Source organism: Haematobia irritans, chromosome 1 (genome assembly GCF_050003625.1).
Source record: "Haematobia irritans isolate KBUSLIRL chromosome 1, ASM5000362v1, whole genome shotgun sequence".
Lineage (NCBI taxonomy): Eukaryota > Metazoa > Arthropoda > Insecta > Diptera > Muscidae > Haematobia > Haematobia irritans.
In genome coordinates, this window is record NC_134397.1 from 181,462,471 (window position 1) to 181,486,268 (window position 23,798).

The 23,798-nt window shown below is 30.0% G+C and overlaps 1 protein-coding gene and 1 long non-coding RNA gene across 2 annotated transcripts in view; one reads left to right on the forward strand and one right to left on the reverse strand.

The window, feature by feature from the left end:
* The window catches only part of Hmgcr (HMG coenzyme A reductase), a 237,467-nt gene that overhangs the window by 94,265 nt on the left and 119,404 nt on the right, over positions 1-23,798 (reverse strand). The gene's annotated exons all lie outside the window — the stretch shown is intronic.
* Positions 11,868-12,705, forward strand: LOC142222232 (uncharacterized). The gene is made up of 3 exons (XR_012718285.1): positions 11,868-12,068; positions 12,164-12,403; positions 12,461-12,705. It is a non-coding gene; the product is annotated as an uncharacterized LOC142222232 (long non-coding RNA).

Here is a 23,798-nt window from a genome sequence, read left to right on the forward strand (position 1 = left end):
ATAACAAAATTAAAAGGGGATACTTATTTTCACAATCAAATCGTTATTTTTGATTAACGTTTTGAGAAAATTTTCTATAGAAATTAAAATTTGAGATTTTATATATTTTCTATAGAAATAAAATTTTCTATAGAAATAAAATTTTCAGACAATTTTCTACAGAAATAAAATTTTCAGAAAATTTTCAACGGAAATAAAATTTTGACAAAATTTTCTATAGAAACAAAATTTTCAGAAAATTTTATTTCTATAGAGATAAAATTTCGATAAAATTTTGACAAAATTTACTATAGAAATACAATTTTGACAAAATTTACTATAGAAATAAAATTTTGATGAAATTTTCTATAGAAATAAAAGTTAGACAAAATTTTCTATAGAAATAAAAATTTGAAAAAATTTTCTATAGAAATAAAATTTTGCAAAAATTTTCTATAGAAATAACATTTTGCAAAAATTTTCTATAAAAATAAAATTTTGTATAGAAATAAAATTTTGTCAAAACTTAACAATTTCAGAAATTTTCTATAGAAATAAAATTTTGACAAAATTTTCTATAGAAACAAAATTTTCCGAAAATTTTATTTCTATAGAAATAATATTTCGATAAAATTTTGAAAAAATTTACTATAGAAATAAAATATGGATGAAATTTTCTATAGAAACAAAATTTCGATGAAATTTTCTATAGAAATAAAATTTTGTGAAATTTTTTTGTAGAAATAAATTTTTGACAAAATTTTCTATAGAAATAAAATTTTGACAAAATTTTCTATATAAATAAAATTTTGGAAAAATTTTGTATAGAAATAAAATTTTGTCAACATTTTCGATAGAAATAAAAATTTGAAAAGATTTTCTATAGAAATAAAATTTTCTATAAAAATATAATATTCAGATGTTCTATAGAAATAAAATTTCGGTAAAATTGTCTATAGAAATAAAATTTTGACAAAATTTTCTAAAGAAATAAAATTTTCTATAGAAATAAAATTTTCAGAAAATTTTCTATAGAAATAATATTTTTAGAAAATTTTCTATAGAAATAAAATTTTGAAAAAAATTTCTATAGAAATAAAATTTTGCACACATTTTCTATAAAAATAAAATTTTGCAAAAATTTTGTATAGAAATAAAATTTTGTCAAAATTAAAAATTTCAGAAATTTTCTATAGAAACAAAATTTTCCGAAAATTTTATTTCTATAGAAATAATATTTCGATAAAATTTTGAAAAAATTTACTATAGAAATAAAATATGGATGAAATTTTCTATAGAAACAAAATTTCGATGAAATTTTTTATAGAAATAAAATTTTGTGAAATTTTTTTGTAGAAATAAATTTTTGACAAAATTTTCTATATAAATAAAATTTTGGAAAAATTTTGTATAGAAATAAAATTTTGTCAACATTTTCGATAGAAATAAAATTTTGAAAAGATTTTCTATAGAAATAAAATTTTCTATAAAAATAAAATATTCAGATGTTCTATAGAAATAAAATTTCGGTAAAACTGTCTATAGAAATAAAATTTTGACAAAATTTTCTAAAGAAATAAAATTTTCAGAAAATTTTCTATAGAAATAAAATTTTCAGAAAATTTTCTATAGAAATAATATTTTTAGAAAATTTTCTATAGAAATAAAATTTTGAAAAAAATTTCTATAGAAATAAAATTTGCAAAAATTTTCTATAAAAAAAAAATTTTGCAAAAATTTTCTATAAAAATAAAATTTTGCAAAAATTTTGTATAGAAATAAAATTTTGTCAAAATTAAAAATTTCAGAAATTTTCTATAGAAATACAATTTTGACAAAATTTTCTATAGAAACAAAATTTTCCGAAAATTTTATTTCTAAAGAAATAAAATATCGATAAAATTTTGAAAAAATTTACTATAGAAATAAAATTTTGATGAAATTTTCTATAGAAACAAAATTTCGATGAAATTTTTTATAGAAATAAAATTTTGTGAAAATATTTTGTAGAAATAAAATTTTGACAAAATTTTCTATAGAAATAAAATTTTGACAAAATTTTCTATATAAATAAAATTTTGGAAAAATTTTGTATAGAAATAAAATTTTGTCAACATTTTCGATAGAAATAAAAATTTGAAAAAATTTTCTACAGAAAGAAAATTTTCTATAGAAATAAAATTTTCTATAAAAATAAAATATTCAGATGTTCTATAGAAATAAAATTTCGATAAAACTTTCTATAGAAATAAAATTTTTAGAAAATTTTCTATAGAAATAAAATTTTCAGAAAATTTTCTATAGAAATAAAATTGTGAAAAAAAAATTTCTATAGAAATAAAATTTCGATAAAACTTTCTGTAGAAATAAAATTTTCTGAAGAAATAACATTTTCAGAAAATTTCTTATAGAAATAAAATTTTCAGAAAATTTCCTATAAAAATAAAATTTTCAGAAAATTTTCTATAGAAATAAAATTTTCAGAAAATTTTCTATAGAAATAAAATTTTTAAACAAGTTTCTATAGAAATAAAATGTTGATAAATTTTTCTCTAAAAATAAAACTTTGAGAGAAAATTTTCTATAGAAATAAAATTTTTAAAAAATTTTCTATAGAAATAACATGTTGATGATTTTCTATAGAAACAAAATTTTGAGAAAATTTTCATAGATATTTGCAAAAATTTGTATCAAATAATTTATTTTTTTTGCAAAACAACAATTACTCGCTATTATAAGAATTCATATTTTTAGGACAATTAAAATGAACATGTGAATTTATTTTCATTGTAAAAAGTAGTTTTTCATGCACTGTCAAGTGACAAGCTGGACATACTGTCAACCTTATGCTGGAAACCATAAAATCCTCATATAAACTCTAATATCACTTATTATTATCGTTAAATCTAATGCTAATTTGAAAACAACAAAAAATTAACAATGACACAAAACATCCGGTTACCAGATGTAAATAGGCAGAAAAGAGCCTCTTTTTCAATTAAGTATTGTTTTCGACGACTTCTACATTATTCATTATTTCCAGAAATTATGAATTTGTGATATTGTTTGTATGTTATATGGGATCAAATGGACTTCATTACGTTTTCCAAGATTTCGAAATTAACAATAAGCACTGAACTCTCAATTTAGCAGTTCAAAGTTTTATTTTTGCGTAGTTTTTTTTTTTATGCCAAAAATTTGCCATCAAAATGTAACCTTCAGTCTCGAAATGGGTAACCTTTAACAGAGGCAAACACATTTAGTATTTTTTTTTATTTTCGTCTGTGGTATACTTTTACAAGTGTTTTTGGAATTGTAGACAAAATCACATTTTTGTAAATAATTTGGTGTTCTTACGTCGGAAAAAAATAATAGCACAAAAAAATTAAATAAATGCCTTTATTATTTAACTAAATTCTTAGGTTTTCCAACAAATAAACGCAAAAATAAATTACATTAATCATTTTGATCAAAATTTGAGAAACGTTCCAAATTGCTCACAAATGATTTTCTGTTAAATTATGATGAAATTATTTTTCAAAAATAGCCATTTTCGAATGGATGAAAACAACTGAGTAATTTCAATTATTTTTCGTTCAAGGCCTAATTACAAATAATACAAAATTATTTTTGTTTTGGGCTATACCCAAATAAATCTAATTTACTGTAATTTCCTGTAATAAGTTTGTGATGAAGAACTATGTGCCACATAGAGAGGGTGCCTGATATGTAATTCAACAAAGTAAATCACGGATCACACTTCACCCCGATAATGCGAGCTCTCACACATTGGATTAAAACTTTCTATAGAATTAAATAAAATGTTGACAACATTTTCTATAGAAATACAATTTTGACAAAATTTTCTATAGAAATAAAATTTTGACAAAATTTTCTATAAAAATAAAATTTTGACAAAATTTTCTATAAAAATAAAATTTCGACAAAATTTTGTATAGAAATAAAATTTTGACAAAATTTTCTATAGAAATACAATTTTGACAAAAATTTCTATAGAAATAAAATTGTGACAAAATTTTCTATACACAGAAAAAAAAATTGCACAAACATTTTTCCAATTAAAGTCTGAATTTGAAACATATTCAATTATAAATTTAATTGATTTAACAAATTTTTTAATTGAATCAAAAATCAATCATAAAAATTAATAGTATCAATTAACTTTTTAATTTGATCAATTAATTTTTTAATTGACATTCAATCAACGTTTTAATTGATGCCATCATTTATGTGATTGGAGACATTTCAATTAAAAAATTAATTGGATCAATTAATTTCGCGATTGAATCAGAAAATTTGTGTGTAGAAATAAAATTGTGAGAAAATTTTCTATAGAAATAAAATTCTCAAAAATTTTATATGGAAATTATATTTTCCGAAAATTTACTATAGAAATAAAATTTTGACAAATTTTTCTATAGGAATAAAATTTTCTATAAAAATAAAATTTTGACAAAATTTTGCTATAGAAATCAAATTTTGGCAAAATATTGCTAGAGAAGTATAATTTTGACAACATTTTGCTATAGAAATAAAATTTTCACAAAATTTTCTTTAGAAATAAAATTTTAAAAAAATTTTCGAAAGAAAAAAAAATTGAGAAATTTTTCGAAAGAAAAAAATTTTGAGAGAATTTTCTATAGGGCTTTGCCCAAATAAATTTGACAAGCATACTTTTCCTCTGTTGGTTAAGCTACACTTGTAGTTTAGTCAATGCATGGCTTTAAGCAGAGATCAAAAAAACAACAATAACGATTGAAGAGAAGCCAACAATAACAGACAAAACGAAAGAAATAAAATTTTGAAGAAAACTTCGAAAGAAAAAACTTTTTGACAAAACTTTAGAAAGAAATATTGCTATGGAAGTATAATGTTGACAACATTTTGCTATAGAAATAAAATTTTGACAATATTTTCTATAGAAATAAAATTTTGACAAAATTTTCTATAGAAATAAAATTTTTACAAAATTTTTTATAGAAATAAAATTTTTACAAAATTTTCTATAGAAATAAAATTTTGAGAAAAATTTCGAAAGAAAAAAAAATTTGATAAAACTTTAGAAAGAAAAAAAATTTGAGAAATTTTTCGAAAAAAAATTTTTTTGAGAGAATTTTCTATAGAAATAAAATTGTGACATTTTGTATAGAAATAAAAATTTGACAAACTTTTCTATAGAAAATAAATTTTCAGAAAATTTTCTATAGAAATAAAATTTTGACAAAATTTTCTATAGAAATAAAACTTTGACAAAATTTTCTATGGAAATAAAATTTTAAAAAAAATCCATAGAAATAAAATTTTGACAAAATTTTTTAATGGAAATAAAATTAAAAAAAAAAAATTCCATAGAAATAAAATTGTGACAAAATTTTCTATACACAGAAAAAAATTTCACAAACATTTTTCCAATCAAAGACTGCGTTTAAAACATATTCAATTAAACATTTAATTGATTCAAGAAATTTTTTAATGGAAACAACAATCGATCACAAAAATTAATAGTATGAATTAACTTTTTAATTTGATCAATTAATTTTTTAATTGACTTTCAATTAACGTTTTAATAGATACCATCATTTCTGTGATTGAAGACATTTCAATTAAAAAATTAATTGGATCAATTAATTTCGTGATTGAATCAGAAAAAAATCTGTGTAGAAATAAAATTGTGAGAAATTTTTCTATAGAAATAAATATTAGAGAACAATTTTTTAGAAATAAAATTTTGAAAAACTTTCTATGGAAATTATATTTTCCGACAATTTACTAAAGAAATAATATTTTGACAAAATTTTCTATAGGAAAAAAATTTGAAAAAAATTTCGAAAGAAAAAAATTTTGACAAAATTTTCGAAAGAAAAAAATTTGAGAAATTTTTCGAAAGGAAACAAATTTTGAGAGAATTTTCTATAGAAATTACATTTTGACAAAATTTTCTATAGAAATAAAATTTTCAAAAAATTTTTATATATAAAAAAAATAAAATGTGACAAAATTTTCAATAGAAATAAAATGTTGAAAAAATTTTCTATAGAAATAAAATTTTGACAAAATTTTATATAGAAATAAAATTTTGACAAAAATTTTGTATAGAAATAAAATTTTGGCAAAAATTTCTATAGAAAAAAAATGTTGACAAAATTTCCTATAGAAATAGAATTTTGCAAAAATGTTGCTATAGAAATGAAATTTTTACAAAATTTTGCTATAGAAATAAATTTTTGAGAAATTTTTCTATACACAGAAAAAAATTACACAAACATTTTTCCAATCAAAGTCTGAATTTAAAACATATTGAATTAAACATTTAATTGATTCAAGAAATTTTTTAATTGAAACAAAAATCAATCACAAAAATTAATAGTATCAATTAACTTTTTAATTTGATCAATTAATTTTTTAATTGACTTTCAATTAACGTTTTAATAGATACCATCATTTCTGTGATTGAAGACATTTCAATTAAAAATTAATTGGATCAATTAATTTCGTGATTGAATCAGAAAATTTGTGTGTAGAAATAAAATTGTGAGAAAACTTTCCATAGAAATAAAATTTAGAAAAAATTTTCTATAGAAATAAAATTTTCAAAAATTTTATATGGAAATTATATTTTCCGAAAATTTACTATAGAAATAAAATTTTGACAAAATTTTGCTATAGGAATAAAATGTTCTATAGAAATAAAATTTTGACAAAATTTTGCTATCGAAATAAAATTTTGACAACATTTTGCTGTAGAAATAAAATTTTGGCAAAATATTGCTATGGAAGTATAATTTTGACATTTTGCTATAGGAATAAAATTTTGACAAAATTTTCTATAGAAATAAAATTTTGAAAAAATTTTCGAAAGAAAAAAATTTTGACAAAACTTTCGAAAGAAAAAAAAATTTGAGACAACTTTCGAAAGAAAAAAAATTTGAGAAATTTTTCGAAAGAAAAACAAATTTTGAGAGAATTTTCGAAAGAAAAACAAATTTTGAGAGAATTTTCTATAGAAATAAAATTGTGACATTTTCTATAGAAATAAAATGTTGACAAAATTTTCTATAGAAATAAAATTTTACAAAATTTTCTATAGAAATAAAATTTTGACAAAATTTTCTATAGAAATAAAATTTTGACAAAATTTTCTATAGAAATAAAAGTTTGACAAAAATTTCTATAGAAAAAAAAATTTTGACAAAATTTTCTATAGAAATAAAATTTTGAAAAAATTGTCTATACACAGAAAAAAATTCACAAACATTTTTTCAATTAAAGTCTGAGCTTAAAACATATTCAATTACATATTTAATTGATTCGACAAATTTTTTAATTGAAACAAAAATCAATCATAAAAATTAATAGCATTAATTAACTTTTTAATTTGATCTATTAATTTTTAATTGACTTTCAATTAACGTTTTAATTGATACCATCATTTCTGTGATTGGAGACATTTCAATTAAAAAATTAATTGGATCAATTAATTTCGTGATTGAATCAGAAAAAAAATGTGTGTAGAAATAAAATGTGAGAAATTTTTCTACAGAAATAAAATTTAGAGAAAATTTTCTATAGAAATAAAATTCTCAAAAATTTTATATGGAAATTATATTTTCCGAAAATTTACTATAGAAATAAAATTTTGACATAATTTTCTTCAAAATTTTGCTATAGAAATAAAATTTTGACAACATTTTGCTATAAAAATAACATTTTAAAAAAATTTTCGAAAGGAAAAAAATTTGAGAAATTTTTCGAAAGAAAAAAAATTTGAGAGAATTTTCTATAGAAATAAAATTTTGACAAACTTTTCTATAGAACTAAAATTTTCAGAAAATTTTCTATAGAAAAAAATAATAGTTCTATAGAAATAAAATTTTGACAAAATTTTCTATAGAAATAAAATTTTGACAAAATTTTCTATAGAAATAAAATTTTGACAAAATTTTCTATAGAAATAAAATTTTGACAAAATTTTCTATAGAAATAAAATTTTGACAAAGTTTTCTATAGAAATAAAATTTTGACAAAGTTTTCTATAGAAATAAAATTTTGAAAAAATGTTGCTATAGAAATAAAATTTTGTCAACTATAGAAATAAAATTTTGACAAAATTTTGCTATAGAAATAAAATTTTGAGAAGATTTTCTATACACAGAAAAAAATTCACAAAAATTTTTCCTGAGTTTCAAACATTTTAAAAATTTTGACAAAGTTTTCTATAGAAATAAAATTTTGACAAAAATTTCTATAGAAAAAGAATGTGACAAAATATTCTATAGAAATAAAATTTTGACAAAATTTTCTATAGAAATAAAATTTTGAAAAAATTTGCTATAGAAATAATATATTGAGAAAATTTCTATAGAAACAAAATATTGAGAAAATTTTCTGTAGAAACAAATGATAGCCACCTTGGTTGCAATACGTAGCAACCGCACTGTACTATTTTCGTCAGTTAATAAAGCCAATATAATTGCAGTTCAATTTAATGATTTGGAATTTTATCCAACTATTCAGCATTTTTCATGAAAAATTCGCTAATAGGAATTTATGAATTTATTTAAGGAATATTAACCCAGACGAATTTATTTCGTTTATATAAAATAATTTACAATTTGGAATTATATACGAGACGAACAGCTTTTTGTATAACTGAAGTTTTCAATTTCCTCATATTAAACGCCTTAGTATTAATTTATCCATAATTATCTACCAAAAATTCATGAAATATATTATTCCCACATTACCACCGAAATAACAACGCAGAAACATATATTGTAGATTTCCGATAATGCTACATACAAACAAAACTAATTACAACATATTTCCCACTATAGCAAAGCAAAAAACCTAAACTTCAAGTTTTCATGTTTTTTTGGGATATGCGCAAAACAAAAAAAAGTAAAAGTTATTAATGTAAGTGAGGCCAAAAACTTTCTATGCAATAAAAAAAGGCCAAACATTAACTTATGAACATTCAAGTATCGTACGAAAAAAACTATGTAAAATAATTGCTGTGCCAAAATTATTGCTTAATATTGAATAACAACATACAAAGAAGTAAAGAAATAGTTCCGACCGGTAGGGGCGAACTAAATGTGAGCTCTTTAGATTAAATGGAATTGGATGGAGTTAAGGAGAAATGTATAAAATGTTTTTTTTTTTTTTTTTTTTTTTTTATAAATTAAATTAAATTACATTAAATTAAATTAAATTAAATTAAATTAAATTAAATTAAATTAAATTAAATTAAATTAAATTAAATTAAATTAAATTAAATTAAATTAAACTAAATTAAATTAAATTAAATTAAATTAAAATAAATTAAATTAAATTAAATTAAATTAAATTAAATTAAATTAAATTAAATTAAATTAAATTAAATTAAATTAAATTAAATTAAATTAAATTAAATTAAATTAAATTAAATTAAATTAAATTAAATTAAATTAAATTAAATTAAATTAAATTAAATTAAATTAAATAGCTTGATGGAGAAGTCATTATATTTCACGCCAATAGTTTTTGAAAACTCGCTTACCAGGCAGCGACCCCTTATGACAGATATCAGGAGAGATATCTGACGTCTTGAGAACTCTAACATATCTAGTGTACGGTTTAAGTTTAAATGGGACCATATTTGTTTGGTGTTGTTGCAACCCCTGCAATTCTGCCATTTGATATTCACGTTGTCGCGGAGTAATACTAGGCAGACCAACAGATTCTAGTTCCTAGCCAACTTCCTAACTCATGCGATTTGTAATTCCTGTGGCCAAACACACATAGCAGGTAAATATTGTACTGTTCAGCCATCTCGTTGAGAGATTTGTCGTAGTCTATTACCATTTTCGAGTAGAAGAAAACAGACTACAATGATTTTCTAATTATACAATTATTTTTCGAGCTTTATGGACAGATAGATTAAGGAACATGGTGAATAGAGCCATTGAAAAGAAAACGCCAGATACAAATCTATACACGCCTGGACTGTACATGTTTCGGTTCGGGCGAATGAACCTTTCCACAGCCTTTAGTATAGATCTGGCTGGGAGAGATACCTCAATTTTGGGCCCTTTATGCTAACTCCTTATGGAGAAAACATTTGGGAAATTTCCTCTTACAAATTGAATCATTTTTTCTCCCACTGTACATCATCTTTCCATATAACTTACAACTTACAGGATTTTATTGCAGGTTGACTATCTGAGTATATTCCTCTCCAACTATGAAATGCTTCATAAATTTTCTATAGAAATAAAATTTTGAAATAAAAGAAGAACTAAGAAATAAAAACAAAATAAAATGTTGACAAAATTCTCTATAAAAATAATTTTTGACAAAATTTTGTATAGAAATTACATTTTGACAAAATTTTCTAAAGACATAAAATTTTGAAAAAATTTTCTATAGAAATATAAAATTTTGACAAAATTTTCTATGGCAAAAAAATTTTGGTAGATTATTTTTGTCTTGAGTGGCAATCGTGATTTTTGTGTGATTGGGAATCGGTTTATATGGGGGCTAAATATAATATAGATTGAAAAGGACCAATTTTGGCATGGTTGTTATCGGCCATACACTAGAGAAATGTACCAAATCTCAAACCGAACGCATGAATTTTGCTCCTCCAAGAGGCTCCGGAGGTCAAATCTGGAGATCGGTTTATATAAGGGCTATATATAATTATGGACCGATTTGGACCAATTCTGGTATGGTTGTTACAGACCATATACTAACACCAAATTTCAACAGAATCGGATGAAATTTGCTTCTCTTAGAGGCTCCGGAGGTCAAATCTGGAGATCGGTTTATATAAGGGCTATATATAATTATGGACCGATATTGACCAATTCTGGTATGGTTGTTACAGACCATATACTAACACCAAATTTCAACAGAATCGGATGAAATTTGCTTCTCTTAGAGGCTCCGCAAGCCAAATCTAGGGATCGGTTTATATGGGGGCTATATATAATTATGGACCGATGTGGACCAATTTTTACATGGTTATTAGAGGCCATATACACACAAAAAATTATCACCAACATTTTTTCAATTAAGCACTTAATTGAATTTGGAAACGGATTCAATTAATATGTTAATTGATTCAATTAATTATTTAATCAAATCCGAATAAAAACCAATTAAAAAAATGATTGATATTTGTTACGTTTCCAATTAAAATATTAATTGATTCAATCAATTTGTTAATCAATTCGGAAATAATTTTCAATTACAAACGTGATTGAAATTTTTTCCGTTTCCAATTACACATGTGATTGATCCAATCACCTTTGTGATTGAAATTGAATAATTTTGAGCAATGGAAAGAGCGAAAAGAGAACAAGAGAATGGGTATTTATTCAACAATGTATGATGGAGAGATCAGTCTGTGGAAGTAACTCGTAACGAACGGTTGGTTCTTTGTTTTTCGCGTAAATTGAAAAACATGATTGGCGACATTCTGTCTGCATTCAATATGTGTGCATAAATATTTTGAACGCAACAACAAATCATAGCAAAGGGTTGAAATAAATAAAGTGTGCAACAACAAACGACCACGTGGTAAAGGTTTGAAAAAAATATATGAGAGAACGCATTTGAAATTACCTGTGTTTGTGTTTTGTGGTATTGTAAAAATGGAAAACAATCTACGTTTATTGAAGGTAAGAAATTGTGAAATGTGAATACGGGTTTCCATTGAAGCATGTTTACATTAAACGGACTAAAATAATATATTTTTTTTTATTCATTTCTTTTAGCGACCAATTTTATTTTGTGAAATTGACCAATCACTTGACCATCAACTCCATCATTTTATCAAATATATAAGAATATGTTTGCAACAAAAAAAAGTGGGTACCGTCTTGATCTTTTAAAATTATAAATTTTTTTCACTCTTAGTTTTCTTAAAACCAAGAGCGGTATGGGTTTGTTGGAAGATTCACCTTGAAGTTGGGAAGTGGCGTTGGCATTAAATTGCATTTTTGCTTTACCTGCCTTTTTCAGTTTGAACCCAAGTAGAGAGCAGTATATCTGACATATAAACTAATGAGCTGAATTATGTAATGGTAAAAAAGTTCTTTCTTTTGGATTTAAAAACATGAAAAATATCCGAAAATAATAAAAATATGTATTTTCCATTTATATTTTTTTCTATTTCCAGAATTTACAAAGTATCATCAATATAATACCAAATACTACACTGTTTTCCCATTATTTTTGTCTTTCATTGGTTCAAATTTTAATAGACGATTTCAATGTGTGGATTTTGGAAAGGAATTGTTACTAAAATTAAATTACCGAGCTCCTTAATACACCTTTTTATGCTAAAAGACTACAACTACAAAAGAAGATTATAAATCTGTAACCTGGAACTAAGAATTGAACTTGATATTCTATGCAGGTAATGTTTAACAAAATGAATTTTGAACAAAATTAAATTCAAATTATTCTAATTTAGCTTACAGGCTGCTGAATTATTGGAAATCTAGGCGCATCTACATATTAGAAGGAACATGCTAACATGGTTATTATTATAAGGAAGATAATGATTTATATAATTTATTTTTTCACCCTATAGTTGTTATTGATAGTAATTGTATTAGTAAGTTATGTTAGAACAAAACACAAATAACAAGAACCAAATTTATTTGTCTATTGCATAATTCAAAAAATAATAAAATATTGAATATGTTTTATAAGAAACACATATTTTCTTTTATTTCAAATAAAACTAAATACGATTTTGGGGTCGCAATATATAAATTTTTTGATCGAAATTTATAGCCAATTTCAATTAATTATTTAATTGAATGAATCAAATAGTTGATTGATTTTTGTCGCGAAATTAATTAAAATTTTAATTGATTCAATTAAAACTGTGATTGAATTTTATGTTAAAAATCAATCACGTTTTTAATTGATTCAATCACACAATTAATTGATTCCGTGACAAAAGTCAATTAAATTTTTAATTGAAAATCGTGTTGGTTTTCAATCAAAATGGGTGATTGATACTATCATTTTCGTGATTGAAGACATTTCAATTAAAAAAATGATTGAATCCGCGATTTTCGTGATTGAAATCAAAAATTTTTTTTTTGTGTGTACCAACACCACGTACCAAATTTCAGCCGGATCGGATGAAATTTGCTTCTCTTAGAGGCTCCGCAAGCCAAATCTGGGGATCGGTTTATATGGGGGCTATACGTAAAAATGGACCGATATGGCCCATTTGCAATTCCATCCGACCTACATCAATAGCAACCAAGTTTCAAGTCGATAGCTTATTTCGTTTGGAAGTTAGCGTGATTTTAACAGACGGACGGACATGCTCAGATCGAATCATAATTTCACCACGACCCAGAATATATATATATATATATATATATATATATATATATATATATATATATATATATATATATATATATATATATATATATATATATATATATATATATATATATATATATATATATATATATATATATATATATATATATATATATATATATATATATATATATATATATATATATATATATATATATATATATATATATATATATATATATATATATATATATATATATATACATTATGGGGTCTTAGAGCAATATTTCGATGTGTTACAAACGGAATGACAAAGTAATATACCCCTATCCTATGGTGGAGGGTATAAAACGTACGTACCAAAATCGTGAACGGACGCTAACAAAATGAAATGGAACCGTTTACGAAAAATCAAAATGGATTATTCACGGTTTCGTCCACGGGCGTCCATGATTTCGTGAACGGCTTCGTTTTTCTTTAGCAATGAAAAGTCTTAAAACATTAGTTAGACGTTCTTATGGCAACTCCGTCGATGGTTCAATCAAGGCTCGAGTCTGGTAGTACATGACTAGTTCAGTCTTCCAAAGATGTACCCCTAGACCATTCTCTTTCGCCTATTTTCTCAATCATAGGAAGGGTTATCTGTATAATATCTCTAATTGTGGATGGGAATTATCCCTCACTGCTACTCTAATAAGAAAAACGTACGTACCAAAATCGTGAACGGACGGTAACAAAATGAAAGTGAACTGTTCACGAAAAATCAAAATGGAATGTTCACGGTTTCGTTCAACGGGCGTTCACGATTTCATGAACGGCTACGTTTTTCTTTAGCAATGAAAAGTCTTAAAACATTCGTTAGACGTTCTTATGGCAACTCCGTCGATGGTACCAATCCAGGTTCGAGTCTCGGTAGGGTATTTTTTTTTATAAATTCCTGTTCACGATTTTTCCATCTAAGGAAACCAGAAAGTTGTTTGTCATTCCAAAGAAGAGGTGATAGAATTCCTCCTTATGCCTCTGGTCACATACCTTTGAATGTCAGCCTGGATTAATGTGTCTGAAATATGTTTCTTTGTTAGAAGTTCCTCTATCAGTCTCAGTATTCCTTGAGTAACATTCAGAGTTGGCATTTATTACCTCATGATTGGTCCTTCAATGTCTAAAAAAGCCACAATTGTATATTAATTGACAGATAGCGAGCATTCAATAAAGTTGACTAGTTCATGCAAAGCAGTCTCAGTAGACCTGCTCTTCGAGTAAACATAAAGTCGTTCTGTCTCTCCAAAGTCTTAAGAAGGAATACGGATCAGTGTTACAGTTGTGAGATTTTGTTCTCATTTTGCAATCTTTACAGCAATATGCGACTGTTTTTAAAATATCCGAAATGAGTGCAACTAAAGTCACACACAAAGTAGTTTAAGTTGGAAGCTTCTTTTATAAATGGGAATACGCCGTGCATTTTACTCGGGAGCCACGGTGGTGGAATAGCCCGCCTTACATACCAAGGATCATGGATTCAATACCAGTTTCGACCAACAAGCAAAAAGTTTTTTCAGCAGTGGATCATCATCTCTCAGTGATGCTGATGACATTTCAGAGTGTTTCACAGCTTCTCTAACTCTATATATAAAACAGGAGTTCCTTTGTCCTTGAGCTAAACTTGGTTTTATGAAACGTTCACGAAAAATCAAAACGCAATGTTCACGGTTTTATCCACGAGCGTTCCCGATTTCACGATGAATGCCATTCGTTTTGTCTTTGGCCATGAAAAGTTTTAAAATATTCGTTCGACGTTCTTATGCCAACTCTGTCGGTGGTGCAATGTACTAAGGCGACTGTTAACGCATGTGGAGCAGGACAATCGACGTTCGAGTTATGATTCGTAACCATTACGTTTTAAAATCATGAACGCATGGTGTCAATTTATCGTTATCAGATTGACACCGTCTGTTCTCCGTTTGACACCACATGTGTGGTTGATTCACTTTTATGAACGGATCGTTTTGAAACGTGCACACCGTTCATGATGTTTTCTATGGGTTCATAATTTTTCGTTCGTTCCGTTCATGATTTTTTTCTATGGGTCTATACATCCGAATGGATGTATATAGAAAGCATCGTTTTTCTATCACAAATAAAATTACAATGTAGTGTAGTTACGTTTTCAACTTCAATTAACCTTATAATTGGAAATATTCTTTGAGACCTTTTTGTGTCACCAATGGCAGTTAAAATTTTATTACAAATAACAACTCCCATTTTTTCGCTGTACATATTAACAAAACCAATCATAAGAATGTCTTAGGAGTAGGGTACAAACAAATCGAACATTTGTAACATATATTGAATTTTAACTTCCGCCCTATATAACGCCAAACACATTTAGCATTTTTTCCCAATTTTGGATTGGTTTCAAAACCGAGGGAGACACAACAAAAAACGATGTTAAGCATTGCAACAGTAATGATTTTAAAATTGGCCAAAATTTGACAAAAAAAAAACAGAAACGAAGAAAGATTTGAATTGCTAATTTTTTCAATTCAAAAAATAAATAATAACAATAAATACAACATAATAAAAAACATGATGTAAGAAATATTTGGCACAACATAAAAGACAAACAAATGTTATGCCCCCAAAATGCCAACAATGGCGGGCCACAACCACTGCTAAAATACGACAACAGCCCATAAGAAAACAAAAGAAATGCTGTATGTTGAAATGATGGATGCATGTTTTAGTTTTCGTCAACTTACAAAATTGCCCATCATAGCTTAAACTCGGCTTATAAATTACAGTCACAAATTACCGACAATAAAAATGAAAACAAACAATGACGGTACTGAGTTGAATTGGATATTGATAGTCGTTTTTATTTTGAAGAAGACTAAGATTACTTGATTGCGAACTTAAAGTAATACGGAACGAAAAAATGCGCTCAACATGAACAATCGAAGACGTTTGAGATGTTTTTTCTATATGTGTTGGGAAATTTGTTTAAATTTTTTTCAATAAAAAAATAAAAATTAGGCGCGAGAGGCCCGGTGGACAAGAACAATGCGGAATATCGTGGAAACTTTATTCCCAAGATATGAAATCAGAGAAGACAGAGGCGTTCACTAACATCCCTGAACTTTACAACAGAGGAACTGCAAAATACCGCCAAAAGTCTCAAGGACAAGAAGGCACCTGGTCCTGGTGGCATTGCCGTAGAGGTAGTTCAAGAAACAGGTACCAAGCGACCCGAGACCGTACTTGCTATGTACAACGGCTGCCTAAAGAAGGAATCTTCCCTAAAGCGTGGAAAGAACAAAGGCTAACAGGTTGGCTGATAAGTCCCCGGTCTAACAAAGAAAAACACATTTTTTGTCAAAATTTGTTATTATTATTCAACATAGTTCCCTTCAAGAGCGATACAACAATTATAACGACCTTCCAATTTTTTGATACCATTTTGGTAGTACTCCTTCGGTTTTGCCTCAAAATAGGCCTCAGTTTTGGCGATCACCTCTACATTGCAGACAAATTTTTTCCCTGCGAGCATCCTTTTGAGGTCTGAGAAAGTCGCTGGGGGCCAGATCTGGAGAATACGGTGGGTGGGGAAGCAATTCGAAGCCCAATTCATGAATTTTTGCCATCGTTCTCAATGACTTGTGGCACGGTACGTTGTCTTGGTGGAACAACACTTTTTTCTTCTTCATATGGGGCCGTTTTGCCGCGATTTCGACCTTCAAACGCTCCAATAACGCCATATAATAGTCACTGTTGATGGGTTTTCCCTTCTCAAGATAATCGATAAAAATTATTCCATGCGCATCCCAAAAAACAAAGGCCATTACTTTGCCAGCGGACTTTTGAGTATTTCCACGCTTCGGAGACGGTTCATCGGTCGCTGTCTACTCAGCCGACTGTAGATTGGACTCAGGAGTGTAGTGATGGATCCATGTTTCATCCATTGTCACATATTGTCGGAAAAACTCGGGTGTATTACGAGTTAACAGCTGCAAACACCGCTCAGAATCATCAACACGTTGTTGTTTTTGGTCAAATGTGAGCTCGCGCGGCACCCATTTTGCACAGAGATTCCGTATATCCAAATATTGATGAATGATGTGACCAACACGTTCCTTTGATATCTTTAAGGCCTCTGCTATCTCGATCAACTTCATTTTACGGTCATTCAAAATCATTTTGTGGATTTTTTGATGTTTTCGTCGGTAACCACCTCTTTCGGGCGTCCACTGCGTTCATCGTCCACCGTGCTCATTTCACCACGCTTGAATTTTGTATACCAATCAATTATTGTTGATTTCTCTGGGGCAGAGTCCGGAAACTCATTATCAAGCCAAGTTTTAGCTTCCACCGTATTTTTTCCCTTCAGAAAACAGTATTTTACAAAACACGAAATTCCTTTTTCCATTTTTTCACAATAACAAAAGTTGCTTCACAAAAGACGCTCTATCTCACAAACTAATTGACTTACAGACGTTAAATTTTGACACGAATCATTTGAAGGTTGGTACTATATAAAAATAATATGCATTTAATACTGGAAAATTATTCGAACGCATCATACAACCAAGACTTGACGAGGCTATCAACAATGTCGGGGGTCTGTCCGCGAGAAAATACAGATCTAGACCTGGGAAATCGTCACTTGGACACCTTATGGAAGTATCAGTCGACGTCCGGGCGACACAACAGATCAGTCACGTTTCGCGATCTATAATTCTACTAGCGACGCTGGATATTAAGGATGCCTGCAATAAGGTGGGCAGACCCTAGAGTCAATATTTCCTATACCGAAATACTTGACGAGAATATTGAAAGTCTATCTCAAGGACCGTGTTTTGATATACGATACCAATACAGGGCCCAAGAAGAATGGAGGTAAACTCAGGTACCGCAGAAGGCACAATCCTTGGACCAGATCTCTGGAACGCATTATACGACGAGATACTGAAGATATCCATGCCATATGACCCTAGAGTCCATATTTCCCATACCGAGATACTTGACGAGAATATTGAAAGACTATCTCAAGGACCGAGTTTTGATATACGACACCAATACAGGGCCCAAGAAGAATGCATGTAATTTCAGTTGCCGCACAATGCTCAATCCATGGACCAGATCTCAGGTACCGCATAAGGCACAATCCTTGGACAAGATCTCTGGAACGCATTATACGACGAGATACTGAAGATATCCATGCCATATGACCCTAGAGTCCATATTTCCCATACCGAAATACTTGAAGAGAATATTGAAAGACCATCCCAAGGACCGAGGTTTGATATACGACACCAATACAGGGCCCAAGAAGAATGCATGTCATTTCAGGTGCCGCACAAGGCTCAATCCATGGACCAGATCTCTGGAACGCAACACACGATGAGATACTGAAGATATCCATGCCAGATGATACATTCCTTGTTGGCTACGCTGATGACATAGCCGCTGTGATAAAAACGAGAAATACTGAAGAGGCTCAACGCAAACTTCGCCAAATTACGATACACTTACAATTAACCATGCAAAAGACCGAACTTCTACTACTAACGAGACGGCACCTGCCTTTAGAAATAGAGATGCACATAAACGCCAAGATAATCCCAACAAAGCAGTCAATTAAATACTTGCGACTAAGGCTGGACTCGAAACTAACGTACTCCTGGCAGATAGAGTACGTAACGGAGAAAGCTCCTACGATAACGTCGAGACTGAGCAGGTTGATGTCAAATATAGGATGGCCTCTTCCAAGCAGAAGAAGAAGGATACTCATGGAAATGAGTAACAATATACTCTTCTATGAATGCGAGATCTGGGCGTCGATCCTACAGAGACGGTCTAGAGCGAAAAAGCTCCTTTCAGAGATGCACATAGACGATGGTAATCCCAACAAATCAGTCAATCAAATACTTGGGACTAAGGCTGGACTCGAAACTAACGTTCTCCTGGCAGATAGACGGAGAAAGCTGCTACGATAACGTCGCTATTGAGCAGGCTGATGGCAAACATAGGAGACCCTCTTCCAAGCAGAAGAAGTATACTCACGGAAATGACTAACAGTATACTCTTCTATGGATGTGAGGTCTGGGCGTCGACCCTACAGAGTCGGACTAGAGCAGAACGGCTGCTTTCAGTACAAAGAACGGCAGCTCTGAGAATCACTTCAGCATACCTCACGGTATCGGGGAAGCCGCAACGGAGTAAGCTGCTACGATAAAGTCGCTATTGAGCAGGATGATGGCAAACATAGGAGACCCTCTCCCAAGCAGAAGAAGGATACTCATGGAAATGACTAACAGTATAATCTTCTATGAATGCGAGATCTGGGCGTCGACCCTACAGAGACGGTCTAGAGCGAAAAAGCTCCTTTCAGTACAAAGAAAGGCAGCTCTGAGAATCACTTAAGCATACCGCACGGTATGGGGGAAGCCGCACTAGTGATAGCAGGAACGATCCCAGACCGATATCCAGGCGATTGAGCGGCAAAAGGTTGTTGAGGCTAAACAACAAGGCCCGCGGGACATGATACCGAACATTCAACAAAAGAACAGCTATAGATGGCAGGAACGAGATAAAGGGCAGATTGGTTTGGTTTGGTATAGTGGCAGCCCGATATTTCAGGCTCATTTAGACTATTCAGTTCACAGTGTGATACCACAGTGGTGAACTTTTCTTTTATCACTGAGTGCTGCCCGATTCTATGCTAAGCTCAATGACAAGGGACCTCCTTTTTATAGCCGAGTCTGAACGGCGTTCCACATTGCAGTGAAACCACTTAGAGAAGCTTTTTAAACACACAGAAATGTTACCAGCAGTACTGAGGTGGATTTGTTCTTTGTCAATGATTTGTCTGACGTCCTTCTATACGACCAGATTTCGGCTCCTTGTTTCTCGAAACATGACCTTATATTCCTGTCTTATAAACTTGAACTTCAAAAGGATCAGAACGAATACACGTACCGTGATTTTCGTAATTTGAATTATATTGAACTGCATGTTTGGACAAATAAATTTGCATGACATGAACGAACTCATCTCTGTTGACCAGCAATTTAATTTTTTGCGGAATGCTATATGTGAACTTTATAACGCGACTGTGCCTATTAAGAGGATCAAAGTGAAATCAAGTACTAGACCATGGTTTAACGACACAATTAAGACTGCTATTAGGGAAAGGGATATTGCATACTCTCGATGGAAACGCATTAGATTACCACAACTTCTAGAGGAGTATCGATCAGCGAGGAGAATAGCGAACAGATATATCAATGCGGCGAAAAGCGAATATTACGCTATGCGTTTCAATTCTGCTGTAGATTCCAGGGACAAGTGGAAGATTATACATGATATCGATGTTGGGAAGTCTAGGTCATTGAGCAGTTATGAAGGTGATCCAAATGACTTGAACGAGATGTTTTCTAATATCCCTGCCCCTCCGACAGACATATCCTTATATGACACGGATAACGGTATAGGAGGAAACTTATCTGAGGGGAACGATTTCGAGTTACCGAAGATGAGGTCATAGAGAGTTTTTTCATGGTTAAGTCAAATGCTATTGGCCTGCATGGGATGGGCCCCAGATTTATACGAATACTGCTCCCTCAACTTATACCTCTTTTCACCTACTTTTTTAACACAATTCTGACTTCCAGCACTTATCCCACCTATGGAAGCATGCAAAGATTATCCCGATACCGAAATCTAATTCAGAGTCATGACCCATTGTTATTTTGTGTTATGTTTCTAACGTGTTCGAAAAGATTTTACATAAGCAGATATATCTTATCTTCTTCGTTGTAACTTGTTATCTGAAAGGCAGTCCGATTTCCGCAGAGATCACAGTTGTGTGAGTGCACTGATCGAAGTTTCAGAATCAATTAGGAGAAATATTTATGAGAACCATGTTAGTTTTCTTGTCCTCTTAGATCACTCAAAGGCTTTCGATTCTGTTGATCACACAATGTTATGTCTGAAACTTCAAAGATTTTTCAATTTCTCACCTACTGCTACCTCTCTTATTACTTCCTAAAGGGTCAAAATTTGGTCAAGGGAAAACGCGTGTAAATCGGTGAAATCGTTTATTGAAAAATTCAAATTAAATTTCTTTTTCAAGTTCAATTAGTATAAAATTCAGGAAAACTATTCAGTTTTCCGAATTGCCGGGCCTCACGCTTGACACCTGCCATCAGATTTTGTACAGCCACCTTGTCCACCTTCTTCGCCGCAGAAAGCCAGTTTGCCTTGAACTGCTGCTCGTCCTTAGCAGTTTTTTTTGGCTTCTTTATGTTCCGCTTGACAATAGCCCAGTATTTCTCAATTGGGCGGAGCTCTGGCGTGTTGGGAGGGTTCTTGTCCTTGGGAACCACCTGCACGTTGTTGGCGGCGTACCACTCCATGGCCTTTTTACCGTAATGGCAAGATGCCAAATCCGGCCAAAACAGTATGGAACAACCGTGTTTCTTCAGGAAAGGCAGCAGACGTTTATTCAAACACTCATTCAAGTAAATTTCTTGGTTGACAGTCCCGGAAGCTATGAAAATGCTGCTTTTCAAGCCACAGGTACAGATGGCTTGCCAAACCAGATATTTCTTTGCGAACTTTGACAGTTTTATGTGCTTGAAAATATCTGCTATCTTTCCCCATCCTTTTGCCGTATAAAACTCCTTTCCCGGAAGCTGCTTGTAGTCGGCTTTGACGTAGGTTTCGTCGTCCATTACCACGCAGTCAAACTTCGTCAGCATCGTCGTGTACAGCCTCCGGGATCGCGCTTTGGCCGTCGTATTTTGTTTATCATCGCGATTTGGAGTCACTACCTTCTTGTAAGTCGATAGTCCGGCTCGTTTTTTGGCTCGATGCACGGTTGTAGACGATACACCCAGCTTATTTGCGGCATCTCGGAGAGAGAGAGAGGTTAGGGTTTCGCTTGAAACTACCGACAACTCTCTTTGTCGTCTCAGCGGCTTCCGGTTTTCGATTTCCCCCCGATCCAGACTTCCTGGCTGTCGACAAACGTTCCCCAAACACTTTAATTACATTTGTAACGGTTGATTTGGCAACTTTTAGCGATTTTTCCAGCTTTGCGTGCGAGTAGCTCGGATTTTCGCGATGCGCGAGTACAATTTTGATACGCTCCTCTTCTTGCTTGGACGGCATTTTGACAACTGAAGAGTGAATTCCAAAATTAAAATAGGAGCAACATTCTACACACACACACCTTCAAAATGATCGGTGTTCAGGTTTTTTAAATGCAAAATTGAAAGAAATACGTCAAGTTTATATTGACCAAATTTTGACCGTATCACCCTTTATCTTAACAATCGGTTACAGACGGTTTACACTGGAGATATTTTTTCATTGCCATTACCAGTTACGAAAGGGGTTTCACAGGGTTCTATTATTGTGCATGTACGCCAATGACCTCCCTCTTGGAATAGTCCACAGTCAGATGCTTATGTATGCAGATGACATACAAATCTTTTTAAGTATTCCGGTAGGTGATGCTAGTGAGTGTTGAATGCCACGTTAACTTTTTGGTGCTTGGTCGAAACTGGGTTCGAACCCACGACCCTGTGTATGCAAGGCGGGAATTCTAACCATTGCACCACGGTGGTTCCCACACCGTCATATAATTGATATAGATATATGGCGATAGAGAAGATATTACATAACTCAGATGCTCTCTGGTCACAGATACTTTCGAAAGTATCTGCATCGTATGGGGAAATGCAGCTAAGAGAACTGTATTTACAAAGAGGAGGTCGTGGATGATGCCGAACATACATTATTTATATGTAACAGGTGGGCAGAGCGACGGATAACGCTGGAAGATGATATTGGACATGTCTATCCGAGAAATATAGTCCAGAAGATGGTACAGAGTGAGATGAACTGGGAGGTCATAGGGCGTTTTGTAGAACAAGTTTTCCGCAGGAAAAAGATTGACATCGAGACTACGACACGAGTAATGTAAGCTTGAATCTGGATGCGGACTAAAAGGAGATAGTCACGGACCACGTGGGGTGCATCTTGAAGTAATGCGAGGACGGTAATCATACCCCGAGGACACGGGTGGACACACTTTCAGGTGCTTAAAGAATTTTCCTACACATTCCCGAAAAAAATTAATTAATTTATATTAAATTAAATTTCTGTATTATCTCAATTTTTAAAAATATGTGGTTTTTTATGTGTTCTTGCTAGACTTTATAAATATTCTTCACTTCAATCTTACCTACAATTTTCCCAATATTACTACTGGGCCCATTCGATATTCATTCATAAAGGGAACTCACCTAAAATGAAATAAACAAAACAAACACGAAAAAACTTGTTAATAACATCTCGTAATAATCCCTTGGTTCACAATATATGATAAAATAGGCCCTAAAATATGGTAATCAAAAAAATCGAATCGTTGTAAATTTTGAATAGATTTTCTCCAAAAT